Source organism: Physeter macrocephalus, chromosome 18 (assembly GCF_002837175.3).
Source record: "Physeter macrocephalus isolate SW-GA chromosome 18, ASM283717v5, whole genome shotgun sequence".
NCBI classification, from domain to species: Eukaryota; Metazoa; Chordata; class Mammalia; order Artiodactyla; family Physeteridae; genus Physeter; species Physeter macrocephalus.
The window spans coordinates 15,465,558-15,479,520 of record NC_041231.1 but is presented as its reverse complement, the minus strand read 5'-3'; the positions used below and the strand labels follow the sequence as shown (position 1 = coordinate 15,479,520).

General features: G+C 44.7%; 1 long non-coding RNA gene across 1 annotated transcript in view; it reads right to left on the bottom strand.

Annotated features, from left to right (window-relative positions):
• LOC129391517 (uncharacterized) overlaps window positions 1–13,963 on the bottom strand; it is a 49,640-nt gene that overhangs the window by 3,103 nt on the left and 32,574 nt on the right. The window contains exon 2 of the long non-coding RNA XR_008615763.1: window positions 4,372–4,542. This is a non-coding gene — a long non-coding RNA (uncharacterized lncRNA). The remainder of the gene's footprint in view (window positions 1–4,371; window positions 4,543–13,963) is intronic.

Genomic DNA, 13,963 nt, shown 5'->3' with positions numbered 1-13,963 from the left:
GGCGAGCGGTGGCTTCTCTTGTTGCAGAGCACGGGCTCTAGGCGCGTGGGCTTCAGTAGTTGTGCCTGGTGGGCTCTAGAGCGCAGGCTCAGGACTTGGGGCGCACGGGCTTAGTTGCTCCGCGGCATGGGGGATCTTCCAGGACCAGGGCTCGAACCCACGTCCCCTGCATTGGCAGGCGGATTCTTAACCACTGTGCCACCAGGGAAGCCCCTGATGGATATTTTTATCTAGTCAGTTTTGTTTCAAATGTCGAGAGAGAAAACATTGTGAGATATGCTAAGGACAGACTTTGGTCATTATTTCTGTGTTTTGATATAGGTAGTAGTAACAGATAACGATGATGCCTTAAATAACATATATCGTGCATGTGAATCTATGAAGACCGACAGGTAAGTAGGTTGAATTGAGCTAATAAAGCCAGAAGTTATGTGAGAATATGTACTAAGGGGCCAGGGAAACTTAACTGGCCAGCAGTGTTGAGCTTGGTTTCTTATAGGCCAGATGTAGTCCTTTAGGGGTTTAGTTTTCATTACTGTTCCCATATAAGTATCACTGGATGATGACCTTGCCAAAAGGGACCAATACTTAAGCAGTTGCCCTATTCCTTACCATTTCTTACTCGCTTGAATGGCAGCCACTCTGTCTTAAAGGCCGTGGTCGATCAGCACAGAATCCAGGCAGTCAGATTTGTGTGCCGACCACCTGCTCAACTGCAGAGAATCTTCTCCAAGGTCTTATTTTGAGAAACATAATACATTTACCCAAAATACTTTTTTTTTAAGTACTCAAGTATATGAAAATATAACCACAGTGATCTTGGCCTGTTTCTGAGATAATCAGTGAAGAGCTCTTCTAGAGCAGCAGCGGTCCTAGATCAGTAACACCAGTATCACCTGGGAACTTGTTAGAAATGCAAACTCACCAGCCCTACCCTGGGCCTACTGAGTCGGAAACTGTTTGTGGGCCCTTGGATCTGTGTTTTAAGGAGCCTTCTAGGTGGTTCCCATGCACGCCAAAGTTTAAGAACCATTATTCGAGCGAAACAGAAAACAAAATTAGATGGGTGTGTACTAGGTTCTTGAAATTACCAGGAATATGACTGCCTGAACGAAGGTTTTGGTCACTAACCTACAGCAGTAGGGAGCTTTAAGGTTTGTGATGCAGGGAGGGTGATGCGATCCTTATTTTAGGAAGACAACCCTGGAAAATTAGAATCGGACCTCCACTGGGCTATCAGGCGATAACCTGTTGAAGAGGGAAGGAAGGTGTGCCTTCAGTTGAAGACTCATTTGCTATAATGAACCCAGGTTTAGAAGCTGTTAAGTTTAAGAGAAGGAAGAGCCAACAGACTGAAAAGTCACAAAAAGCTGATCCGACAAACAGGCGTGAAGATGCATGTACATAAAAGGTCATCTCAGATGCACGTAGTTATTTATGGAAAAATTTCAGGAAAAGCTTTAATGGCCAACTTCAACCGTAGAAAAATCGCAGCATCTTTAAATGGAAGCTTTGAATAAATATCTGTCAATACAGGTTGAGCCCACCAAGATTCCTCCATCTGTGAGAATGCGGCGATTATTAAATTTAGTTCAGTTTTATTGGATTCCCTCTCAAGGCTACCTGCCGAGGGGCTAGTCGGGGGGTGAAAATCTGGGGCTAAGTACATGACGTATCAGGCGGTGAGATGACTGAATTACTGATTGCATTACAATCTACGTGTGAATTTATTCCACGGGTCACGTGAGGTTCTGCTTCCGCAGCTGAATCTGTGTAGTATAGGGTGTGACACCTCCCTTCACGATTTGTCACTCATCCAAGCAAACTTTAGAGGCTAGCTGGAATATCCTAATTCAACTCTTTATAAAAGGCTTTATAAAAAGCTGCCTTTTGGAAATATTCACTCCTTGTAAATCTTCTCTTCTAAAATATAACTGAAGGCATTTCACAGGAGCCTAAAAATAGTATTTTGATATGAAAGGAAAACGGCTACGTTTAAGAAAAAATAACCACTTTAAAACTGAACCTAGGTAAGTTAATCTTATTTTATGTTCTCAGGATATTTTGTACCAAAATATCTGATGCCCGGCATCAAATCCTGAGCTAGGACTAACTGGGTGATGAGAAACGTGAATGCAGGGAATTAATTATGCCCTGAAATAGCCAGAACAGAGCTAGATACCTGTCAGTAGGCGAACGGATTTAGCTCGGCAGCCAAAATAAACGGCGCCGACCTCTTGTTTTGGGTTTTGAAAGCACTGTTTCATTTGACCAGCCTTAGGAAATGGTCCTTCCTGACCTTACTGTCTGTAGGTGGCAAGGAGTAGTCACCACTGAGTGCCAGGCCATGATTATGTTACTTAGTCACACTGGACCTCAGAGGAGAGGACATTCCTCATCTCCCTAGAAATGCTGTGTGATTTTTTTTTCCTCTCAAATCAAAACTACCCAAGGGTCACTGGAGAGGAATCGAGACGCCCTGAAGACCGTGGACGTAATCTCTCTTAAACCTAGGATTTTAACCACACTGCTTTTCTCGACAGTTTAGTGTGTTGTTACTATCATACAAAGCCATCAGTTGGAAGTGGATTTGGGAAACGATCAAGAATCTTGTGCTTTAACTGGTTTTTTGTTCCTTTATGAAACAAGTGGAAAGCAAAGTTTCTGAATGTCGCATTGCCTAAGGCACAGAATTCCCCATTCTGCCTGGGAAGATGTCCTTTTTGAAGTTCTGTGTTTGATATACTGACAGTACGCTGTTTGTAGAAAGTGGGTTTCAGTATAAACCATAACCACAGAGGTAATCTATGGTTGAGTATATGACTTGACGTACAGGAAGTGTCTGGGTCTAATGATGAAACTTTTTAACTTTCCAGATGACAGAACAAAGGAAGCAGAAACAAAGAATTGGCCTTCTAGGACATCCTCCGCACATGAACGTCAACCCACAGCAACCAGCATAAGCAAATGAAATAAAGGAATCGTGTTTACCTTTTTAAATTATTTTTAGTGTGGGTATGGCTAATTCGTTCTGATTCACCCACAGAGGTTACATTTATGCTTAGTATATTTGTAAATACTCAGTTTTATACTGTATGTATATGATTGCTACTCTCAAGGTTTGGAGCTATGTATTGTAATTAGAATTGTTGGCACGATGAAATTTCATTTGTGCCAAAAATATTAAAAATGCCTTTTTTGGAAGGACTGAAGAAAGCACCTGATTTGCACTTGAACCACATTATAGATTTAAAAGTATATGACATGTATTTTGTATTTAAAACTAGAATAGCCAGTATTTATGTTTTTTATAGAACTGTGCAATACCAATTATGCAATCACAATAAATTTGTAACTCCTGAGTGTCCTAAGGGGGCGTGCACATCTTTGAAGCTGGTGTGTTAATAGTATGTAATAAGTGGTTAAATATCAAATGATGCCGCTGCCAAAATCATATTAATAGTGAGTTTCAGGCCCTCGGGCATTCTGTACCGTATAATTATCCTGTGGAGATACTCCTCCTCATCGCTGGTGGCACTAGCGCCTCTGTCTCATAGCGACAGTGCGCCAAGCCTCTGAACTGTCAAGTCAGCATTCATTTTAAGAAAATCAACTTTAGTTTCACAGATACTTTAAGGCTTCTGAATTGATCATTTAAACTATTTCTTTAAGTAAGAGAGCTAAATTAAATTAGAGGCTCAGACTTTAGTTTGCCAAGTCAGTGAATTTTCTAAAGGGAACTTTTTATGCCACGTCTGAGGTAAATGCATACTGCTAGCCAATCAGTGTCATCTCCTAGGAGAATTTTGGTGTCACGTTATAAAGAAATGAGTAATTGATGGGCTCTGATTATCTAGTCCAAACAGTAGAGTTGATTTTTTTTTCTTCATCCGAACCAACATGCTACAGTAGCTAAGAAGTATTAAACTATATCCATCCATATAAAGATGAAATATCTATCCCATTAGAGCTCATAGTTTGAACACTGACATGTTATTCTTGTGAAAGAGCCACATTTGGGTTTTATTTCTTTGTCACATTCTTTCTTTTCTTGATGGATGAAAAGTATGAAAGGAAACTTTTATATCTGTTGCCTAGTTTTGTACATGGATCTCATTTTACAAGAGAATCTCTACAAAAAAAGTTAAACATGTATTGAAAGCAGAGTTCTGAAATGAGTAAAGTTTGTAAATGCAGATATAAAAATAATATTTAATAAATGATGCAGAATAAAATACAGTGACCGACTGGTGGCTTTCATTTAGACATTTCTTTGCGTCATAACAACAGCTATTCCAATTATATATTTTCTTTAGGACCAATTTAAAGTAGAAATGGTTTGCCTACCAGATTAATTCCAAAAATGCTTACCTGATTAATGATAACTGAGAACTACTTGAACAGATACGGGGGAGGGTTTATACAGTAGCCAGCCATCCATTCTTCTCGGTAAGTGACCGCCAAGCAGACTGTCACGGGCCCCGCAGCACACGGTAAGGCTCCCGCTCCTGCACTTTCCCTAGGGGACCTGCACCTTGCTACCTGCAATGCAAAGGATCACCAACAGGGAGATTAGTTCTCACTCATGCCCAGCGGTCAGAGTCCTTCAAGACAGTTGAAAATGTTTTACAAAAGCTAACTCGTCTATCCAAAGGCAGTGAAACCTGTCCCCTCCCGAGAGCAATGCCCACCGTGGTTGCTCTTTTAACAAACATTGATTTTTTTCTGTGCTTTGCCAAATAAGGATAATTACCATCCAATGTTGGGAACTAGGTCGTGATTAAATTCCAGTTAAATGACTAGTTTCAAAACCAATGCTTCTACTTTATAATTGATAACTTAAAAAAGTGAATAATTTTCCAGTCGGTGCAGCGTATCTCCATAGAATTTTTCCATAATAAGGCAAGCCCAAGATAGATAAGTACTTGTATCTATAAACAAATCGGCGCTCCATGCCGACCACCCCAACCTTCCCCGAACGTGAGCTCCGGCCAGCAAGGACTTGCTCCCCTTGGACCTCCCTTTGCTCTCCTGAGCTGCCCAGCACGGAGAGGCAGTGTGTGCGGTTTGTCTCCCAAGCCCCGTCCCATCTCCTTCACTGCAAAGTTCTGCAATGACACGTTCAGGTTGCACCTTTTACAGGTTTGTCCTGTTTCATTCGAATCCTGTCACTTGAGATACAATCTTCATTCAGCTCGCCAGCTTCAGCAGAAAATAAATGGAATTGGAACGCCACTCCACCCTACAAGCGGTAGATCCTACCCTTGGAGTTTGGGTGTGAACACAAAGCTGGTACAACTGAAACATAAAATCTGAAGTTATAACTCCTACAGCCTTTGATGTGTGAACGTGATTTCACCTTTCTCCAGACATCACTTTTTCAACACTTCTATTTCAAGGATCAAGGTCCAAGTCACCTTCAAAGTTACTCACCAAGGTGAAGAATTAGTGCTATCGGGCTAAGAAACAAATGTGATAGCATACTACTAACATGCAAAAAAGTCTTTTTGGCTCTGATTATTTAATTTTAGAAGTTTGCTGTAGCAAGGATTTTGCCAACTTCCTTAACTAAACCACGTGTTTTAAGGGTCTGGGTCAAAGGGTCTGGGAAATTCCGTTCCACTTTTCTAACATTTATATTTTCTGGCCCGTTTCTACTTATGTCCCTGAAATTATGTAGTCCTGAAATTATGTAGTGATGAACTTGTTTCCCCCTGCAGACACAGCTTCCAGCCTGCTGAGCCCTAGAGCTTTACTCGATAGTGCATCCTGCGCAAATACACTTAGAGCTGTGCGCCCTGACGCCTCAAACATGCACACAAAATACGCTTTTCACTTTGTTTTCTAAAAACTTGATTCAACCTACCTGTTTCCAAGTTCATTACCGGTTGTTCTTCAGTCAATTTTATTTTATTTGGTTCTACTTTCTGAAAATGGATTGCTTGATTTTGCTCCTGTAAAAACTGCTCTTTCACCCTGTTTAAACATTTCCTAACATAAATTATAAAGCAAGCATACCTTATTTGTGGAAGCTAACCAGCAACTCAGTCTTTGCAGTAGCAAACTAAACAACGCTTTACTTATGTGCTAGTGAGAAATTACCACGATCTTCACAGTAAACTAAGGAATTATCGCATTAAAAACTCAATTATAGGGCTTCCCTGGTGGCACAGTGGTTAAGAACCTGCCCGCCAATGCAGGGGACACGGGTTCAAACCCTGGTCCGGGAAGATGCCACACGCCGCGGAGTAACTAAGCCCGTGCGCCACAACTACAGAGCCCGCGCTCTAGAGCCCGCGAGCCGTAACTACTGAGCCCGTGAGCCACAACTACTGAAGCCCGCGCACCTAGAGCCCGTGCTCCGCAACGAGAGAAGCCACCGCCATGAGAACCCCGCGCACCGCAACGAAGAGTAGCCCCCGCTCACCGCCGCGAGCCGTAACTACTGAGCCCGTGAGCCACAACTACTGAAGCCCGCGCACCTAGAGCCCGTGCTCCGCAACGAGAGAAGCCACCGCCATGAGAACCCCGCGCACCGCAACGAAGAGTAGCCCCCGCTCACCGCAACTAGAGAAAGCCCGCGCACAGCAACAAAGACCCAATGCAACCAAAATTAAATAAGAAATAAATTAATTCATTAATTTAAAAAACTCAATTACAGATTTCTGTATCCTCCTCCTACGGTTGGTTGGGATAATGCGCTAATGAGAAACAGCCTGAAAGTTTCTGATAGTTATTTTAAGGCTAATCATGAGACCATTAGTCTGACTTCTGGGCTACATAGAAGGAAATTTAGTCCTTCAATACTATTAAATACAAAAGGAGCACAACTACATACTTAAACAAGTAGAGTTGAGTTTTGCTAAAATAATGTTTTCACAGATTTTAAAAAACAAAATGTGCTTGATAGAAGGCTTAATTTACATGACAGTAAAAGTCACCTTTGCACAAGAGAGAATATAATAACAAAGGACTCCTACTGAAGGCTCTTGAGACATGTTCTTATCTACCAAACCACAGAGCCGGGAGTGGAGCTTTCATTTTAAAGGTAAGAAATTGAGCCTTACAGTGGTAAAGCGACTTGCCCAAGGGCTTAGCTCCAGAATCAACAAAGCACTCCTGACTCAGCTAAACAGGAGAGAGCTCTTCCACCTGCTATCCCCATTCCAGAAACGGTCTACAGTATCTTATCAGTAATCAGTTTCCCATAACAGTTCTCCCTTTACAGAAAGTTCTTATGCAGAACTGTATTTTGTCCTACAATACAAATGGATTTCCTTTTCTTTTCAAATCTCTTTCATAAGAGGATCTACAAGTTAGAAAGTCCTGAATACGATTACTTTGTCAAGACTGAAAACTTTGTGGCAAAGATAAGAAGCTCCTAAAATCTCCATCTTTTACAACTACAAATCTCATATAAATATGTCTTATTTAACTGCATTTTTCAAAAGGAGAATCTGTCCTCTCAGTCAACGTGGCTTTCTCCACGTTGAAAGAGTCCATACAGACCGGCATCCTATGCTACCTACCACAGAAGTCGGTGTTGATGAGCCAACTCTGCTCTCTCGTCTTCGTTACAGTGATCATTTGTTAACAATCAACTAGAATGTTGGAAAACCCCCGTGAAGATTTCGATTTTACAGAAAGTACCCAAAATTCCACCAGTTTTGCATCACAAAGCAGTGGTTAAAGTAAAGTTTTGAGTAAAATGCCATGCATGTGGTTTTTGTGGGTGGCTGCAGCTCAGAACGACTCTTAGGGCTCGTCAGTTATCTACAGGGGAGGGCTAGGACGGCAATTATAAACTAAGACCGTTCTGATCATGGTAACAAACAACTCTCCGCCGTCCCTGGTATTGTGTGCCATCTTTGGCAACCCTTAACAACCTAAAGGCTGATGCAGAAGCGTAACTAGCCTTCAAGTCTGGACCCCAAAACCTACCAAGTTGAAGAAAAGAAAAAGACCACTGGCAGGTTTTTACATTTGATCAAGTCTGACAACGCTCATGGACAACTCTCCGGCTGCTGGTGATTTAAACTCATTTGGTAAAACAAACCTCTAGCTCACAGGGGTACTACATCAAAAAAATTAACGCAAGGAGAAACTTAAAATACTTTAAGGTCATGACAAACCAGTGTGAAAGAGCATCCTAACACCCAGAAGTGAAACTGCATCATTCACGCAGTCTGGAAAGAAAAAAGAAAGCTGAAAACCACTATAGATTAAGAATGCCGAGTTTGAGAAAACCCCTAAGGTGAATTCTGAACAACAACAACAAAAAAAAGAGTCCCACAACAGAAGAAGTGCATACTGTATGCAAGACCCACTAACGGAAAGAGTTTGCCAGCATTTCTGTCATGACCTCACGAAAGACGGCTGGTTCCATGTAAATGAAACTTTAGGCAATGCAGGAATTTAACCTGTCCACTCCAGAACTTCATTCAGCTAATGATTTCATCTTTTTTCCCCACATACTTGTCACCCATAACATCTCATGAAGTCTTGTCAGAAGCTTTCTGTAAATGTTCTGTAGAAGAAAAACAATTAAGATGCGGTATGACACTGGGACAAGGAACCAGAACCACACAAGGCTCGGCTGCTGAGTGTTAGTTTACTTCAGGGCCCCCATGGCAGCATGGTGGGAGGGAAAGAACTGGACCTTGAGGCTGGTAAGAGCCTTCATGCCAGCTCTACCACTTCATCGCTATGATTTTAAGCAAGTTCTTTAATCACTGTAATTTTCACACACACACACGCGCACACACCCTGCCCGTTCCCCCAACCACCATCTAAAGACTGGAGACGCTACCACTTCTTTGGGCAGCAATAAGCTTTAAGAAAGACAATATATGTCAAGTGTCGAGTATATATACCCGACACGTGTCACTTCCCACTCCTCTGCGACATCATCATTTCCTTGCGCTCAGGCCGATCCACAAGGTCAGCTAAATACTGCACGACCAAAGCTACTTCTGTTCCTACTGGATGGGCCTGAAGTTACTACAGTGGGATCCTAAACCTCCAAGTCTTAACATGACATGTGTGGGACATATCGAGTCATTTTTAAAAACTGTATCTTTAACATCCAAATTGTTTTTACTATCCGTTTGAACTGAATTCATAAAGAAAGGAAACTATTATAGAGCTCATAACCTCCAGATAATTATTCTCATATCTGTGATCAGAGTTGAATTTACGTCTGACTTCCTTTTTACAAAATCTTCATGGGAAGACACTTTATCTTAGGGGTGATGATGTATTTCCTTAGTTTATGAAGTGCTTTTACCTACATTCTCATTTAGGTAGAAGTCTCCCAACCCCGTTAAGTAGGTATTATCCCTGACATGTAAACGGTCCTAAATTGTACCATCTTTAACATTCAAATGCAAGTGTTAGACCGTTATCTCACATAACTGTACGAAGGCCAGGACTTTCCTTAACAATTTCAAGGATCCTAAGGTGAGTGCTTACAACTTCCTAATAATTCCTTGTCACTTTTTCATCCTAAATCCTGACTGCAACCTAATTCCCATCATCTCCCCTCTCTCTATTCCCCTCCACCCTAGTGTAGACACAGCCGTCTCTACTCTGTCTCCAAAACACATTAACACCTGGGTGTTGTGAAAAGCAGACCTTTAGGAGAGGAAGCTTTTAACAAATAAATAAATAACAAGCAAACAGTAAGAAACGATTTAAAACTGAGAATCAGACATTGAAGCTCTCTGCCCCCTTCCTTTTCTGCCAGTGGAGTAGCCATTTGTATCCTCATCTCGAGCCTAATACTAGGACTCACTTTCTCTCACCATCCCTGCCCAAACAAAAGCAAAATAAAAACAAAAAAAAATTTCCCTCCAGCTTCAAGTAAAAGCTAAAAATTCTTGTTTCTTTATTATACAGAACAATTTAAGCCCCCTGGTCCCAACCCCTCCCATCTAGATTAGCTCTTGACCTTGACAGAATAAAAAAAGACTATAATTCACTTGTCTTTAGCTTTCAACACAAAGAGCAACCAGCTTTTAAAATCGCTTTATTTTTGCCCCTTCCCGATAACTCCCTATCTTAGAGAAGAAGAAATCAATTTAGAAAGGTGAAGTGATTTGGCCAAACTAGAACATCAGACCTGGGATTCAAAGGCAGATCATCTGACGATATACACTCACCCTTCGGTATCCATGAGGACCCCGTGGATAGCAAAATCCGCGGGTGCTCATGTCCTTTATGTAAGGAGTACAATCGGCCCTCCATTTACTCGGGTTCCATAGCCACAGGATCCACATCCAAAGACTGGAGGGCTGACTGTATCATATACCTTCCCCTCTAGGCCAGCGCTTCACTATGCTGGGTGCAAGCCTGCCGATAAGGTGCTGGGGCCTCTACCTGTCCACCTGTTTGGGGAAGATCTGTAAATACCAGGTCAGAGTTCTAAGAGATGCAAAGTAAGAGTTGTTATGGGTAAGGGCTATAACGAGTTCTTTTCATTCACTACCTAGTACAGTTCCTGCCAATAATGGGGCTCAAGACACTTGAGGGGGAAAAAAAGACTGTGAACCTGCACGTACTCTGCTTGAGGGTTTTGCAGCCAGCCAATTCGGAGCCTTCCACTACGGAAGGACTATTTAGCAGTGGCCCAAAAGGAGTTGCACAGACGACAAAAGATCAGGCAGTCACCACCCTTTTTGCTGCGGACCATTTAATCTTATAACTATCCGATAATCATAATGCCTCTGGCCCCAGGAGTCCTGCTTCACAACCCCAAACCATCCCCCACTGCCCCCTCCCTCTCATTAGGTAACCCCAATCTCTCTCCCTTCTTTCAATTCTTATAACAGATAAACCTGTGCTGGCTTGTCTATCAAAGTCTAAAATGGGTTGGCAGGGGACTTCCCTGGTGGTCCAGTGGTTAACACTTTGCCTTCCATGCAGGGAGTGCAGGTTCGATCTCTAGCCAGGGAGCGAAGATCCCACGTGCCTCGCTGACAAAAAAACAAAACATAAAAAAAACAACACAGAAGCAATACTGTAACAAATTCAATAAAGACTTCAGAAATGGTCTCCATCAAAAAATTTAAAAAACTTAAAAAAAAAAAAAGTGGGGGTTGGCAGGGTTGAATTCCTTCTGGAGGCCCTAGTGGAGAATTTACTTCCTTGCCTTTTTCAGCTTCTAGAGGCTGCCTGCATTCCTTGGCTCACTGCCTACTCCCATCTGTAAAGCTAGAAATGGCCAGTCGAGTCCCTTCACACCCTTTATCACACTGACTATGATGCTATGCCTCCCTCCTTTACTTATGAGGAAACTTGTGATTACATTGGTCCCACTTGAATAAACCAGGAAATCTCCCCACTTCAAAATCCTTAACATCCACAACCACAAAATCCCTTCTGCCGTGTAAGGTAATATATTCACGGGGTCTGGGCATTAGGACGCGGACATCTTTAAGGGGCCCATTATTCTGCCTACCACATTTGCCTAAGCAGAAACCAGGCAGTTGTTTAGGTTTAGGACAAGAAAAACAAATCACCTGTTTTCACGCTTGACAGATTTGAATACAATTGGGAAAGTCACATTTTCTTATGGTTCAAACAGGCTGAACAAGTCAGTTAATTAACATGACCATATAGAATGATGAAGCTACATGTGATTACCCAAGACAGTCTGTGGCTTCCTTTTACTTTCACTATTGATACTCTTGGAGAACCAGAAACAGCTATTAAAAATGTGTTTACTTTTATACAAACACACACACACACACCCCTTATTAGAGTTTTTATTACCTCAGGTTTTTTTTGTTTTTTTTTTTTTTTGCGGTACGCGGGCCTCTCACCGTTGTGGCCTCTCCCGCCGCGGAGCACAGGCTCCGGACGCGCAGGCTCAGCGGCCACGGCTCACGGGCCCAGCCGCTCCGCGGCATGTGGGATCCTCCCGGACCGGGGCACGAACCCACGTCCCCTGCATCGGCAGGCGGACTCTCAACCACTGCGCCACCAGGGAAGCCCCTTACCTCAGGTTTTACTTGTAAGGATTAGCATTTCAAAAATAAGTTAAGAGGGGGCAGAGTCAAGATGGCGGCAGGGGAGGACGCAGAGTTTGCGTCTCCCCACAACTAGGGTGCCTGCCGGACACTGGTGCGGGACATCGATGCCCAAGGAGAGGGGAGGAACCCCCGAGCGACCGGGTAGGACATGGGGGCACTGAGGTGGGAGGAGAAATGGAGGCTGGACAGGACCAGCACCCCTGAGGGGCGGCTCGAGGCGGGAGAGGTTCCCACGCCTGGGGACACCCTGGGGGGCTCGGAGGATCAGGCGTTTCCCCTCCCCTATCAGGCCCAGGAAGCCTGCGGGGCTCCCGGGCCGGGCCTTCTGAGGCCCCCTGTGGGCTGTGCTGGTCCTAGGGGCATAGGAGGGAGGCGGGCGGGAGGGGGGCCTCCAGGACCGGAGGATCGGGGAGGTGTGGCGGGAGTCTCCCAGGCCCACTCAGCCCTGGGAAGCCTGGACTCCCAGGCTGGGTCCCCGCCCTTCAAGGCCCCCTCTAGGCCGCGTTGGTCCTAGGGGCGGAGGAGGGAGGGAGGAGGGGGGAAGAGGAGGAGAGGCAAATGGGGGGGACCCTCCTGGGCCGGGGGATCAGGGGAAGCACCGCAGGTGTTTCCCCCACCCACTTGGCTCTGGGAAGCCTGTTGGGCTTCCAGGTCTGGTCCCCTGATTTCTGGGAATCCCTCCAGCCACGTGGGTGCTAGAGGCATGGGAGGGAGGAGGGGGGAAGAAGAGAGGTCAACGGGGAGGGGCCCCCCAGATCGGAGGATGCGGGGAGCGGGCCTAGCACTTCCCCGCCCACTCAAGCCCAGTGAGCCTGCTGGGGTCCTGGACCTGCTTCTCCACCCTCCAGGGCCAGAGGCACTCCTGGGCCCCTCCTGCTGCATTAAAGCTAAACCCCCGAGAAGTCTGGAGCTGCCGAAGAGGCAAGAGACCTTTTCTTCCCTCTTTGCTTCCTGGGGCGCGAGGAGAGGGGATTACGCGCGCCGCGTAAAGGAGCTCCAGAAACGAGCGCGAGCCGCGGCTATCAGCGCGAACCCCACACACGGGAATGAGACGCTAAGGCTGCTGCTGCCGCCACCAAGAAGCCTGTGTGCGAGCACAGGTCACTCTCCACACCTCCCCTCCCGGGAGCCTGTGCAGCCCGCCACTGACAGGGTCCCGGGATCCAGGGATAACTTCCCCGGGAGAACACACGGCGCGCCTCGGGCTGGTGCAGAGTCATGCCAGCCTCTGCCGACGCGGGCTCGCCCCGCATCCGTACCCCTCCCTCCCCCAGGCCTGAGCCAGAGCCCCCGAATCAGCTGCTCCTTTAACCCCGTCCTGTCTGAGCGAAGGGCAGACGCCCTCGGGCGGCCTACGCACAGAGGAGGGGCCAAGTCCAAAGTTGAACCCCAGGAGCTGTGTGAACAAAGAGGAGAGGGGGAGGTCTCTCCCAGTAGCCTCAGAAGCAGAGGATTAAATCTCCACAATCAACTTGAACTGCCCTGCATCTGTGGAATACCTGAATAGAGAGCGAATCATCCCAAGTTGAGGAGGTGGACTTTGGGAGCAAGATATATTATTATTTTCCCCTTTTTCTCTTTTTGTGAGTGTGTATGTGTGTGCTGCTGTATGAGATTTTGTCTATATAGCTTTGCTTTCACCATTTGTCCTAGGACTCTGACCATCCCGTTTTTTGTTGTTTTTCTTTTAACTTTTTAAAATTTTTCTTCTTAATAATTTTTATTTTAATAACTTTATTTTATCCTACTTTATTTTACGTTTTCTTTCTTCCTTTCTTTCTTCCTTTCTTTCTTCCTTCCTTTCTTACTTTCTTCCTCCTTTCCTCCTTCCCTTCCTCCCTCCCTTCCTTCCTTCCTTCCTTCCTTTCCTTTCTATTTTTTCTCCCTTTTATTCTGAGCCATGTGGATTAAAGGCTCTTGGTGCCCCAGCC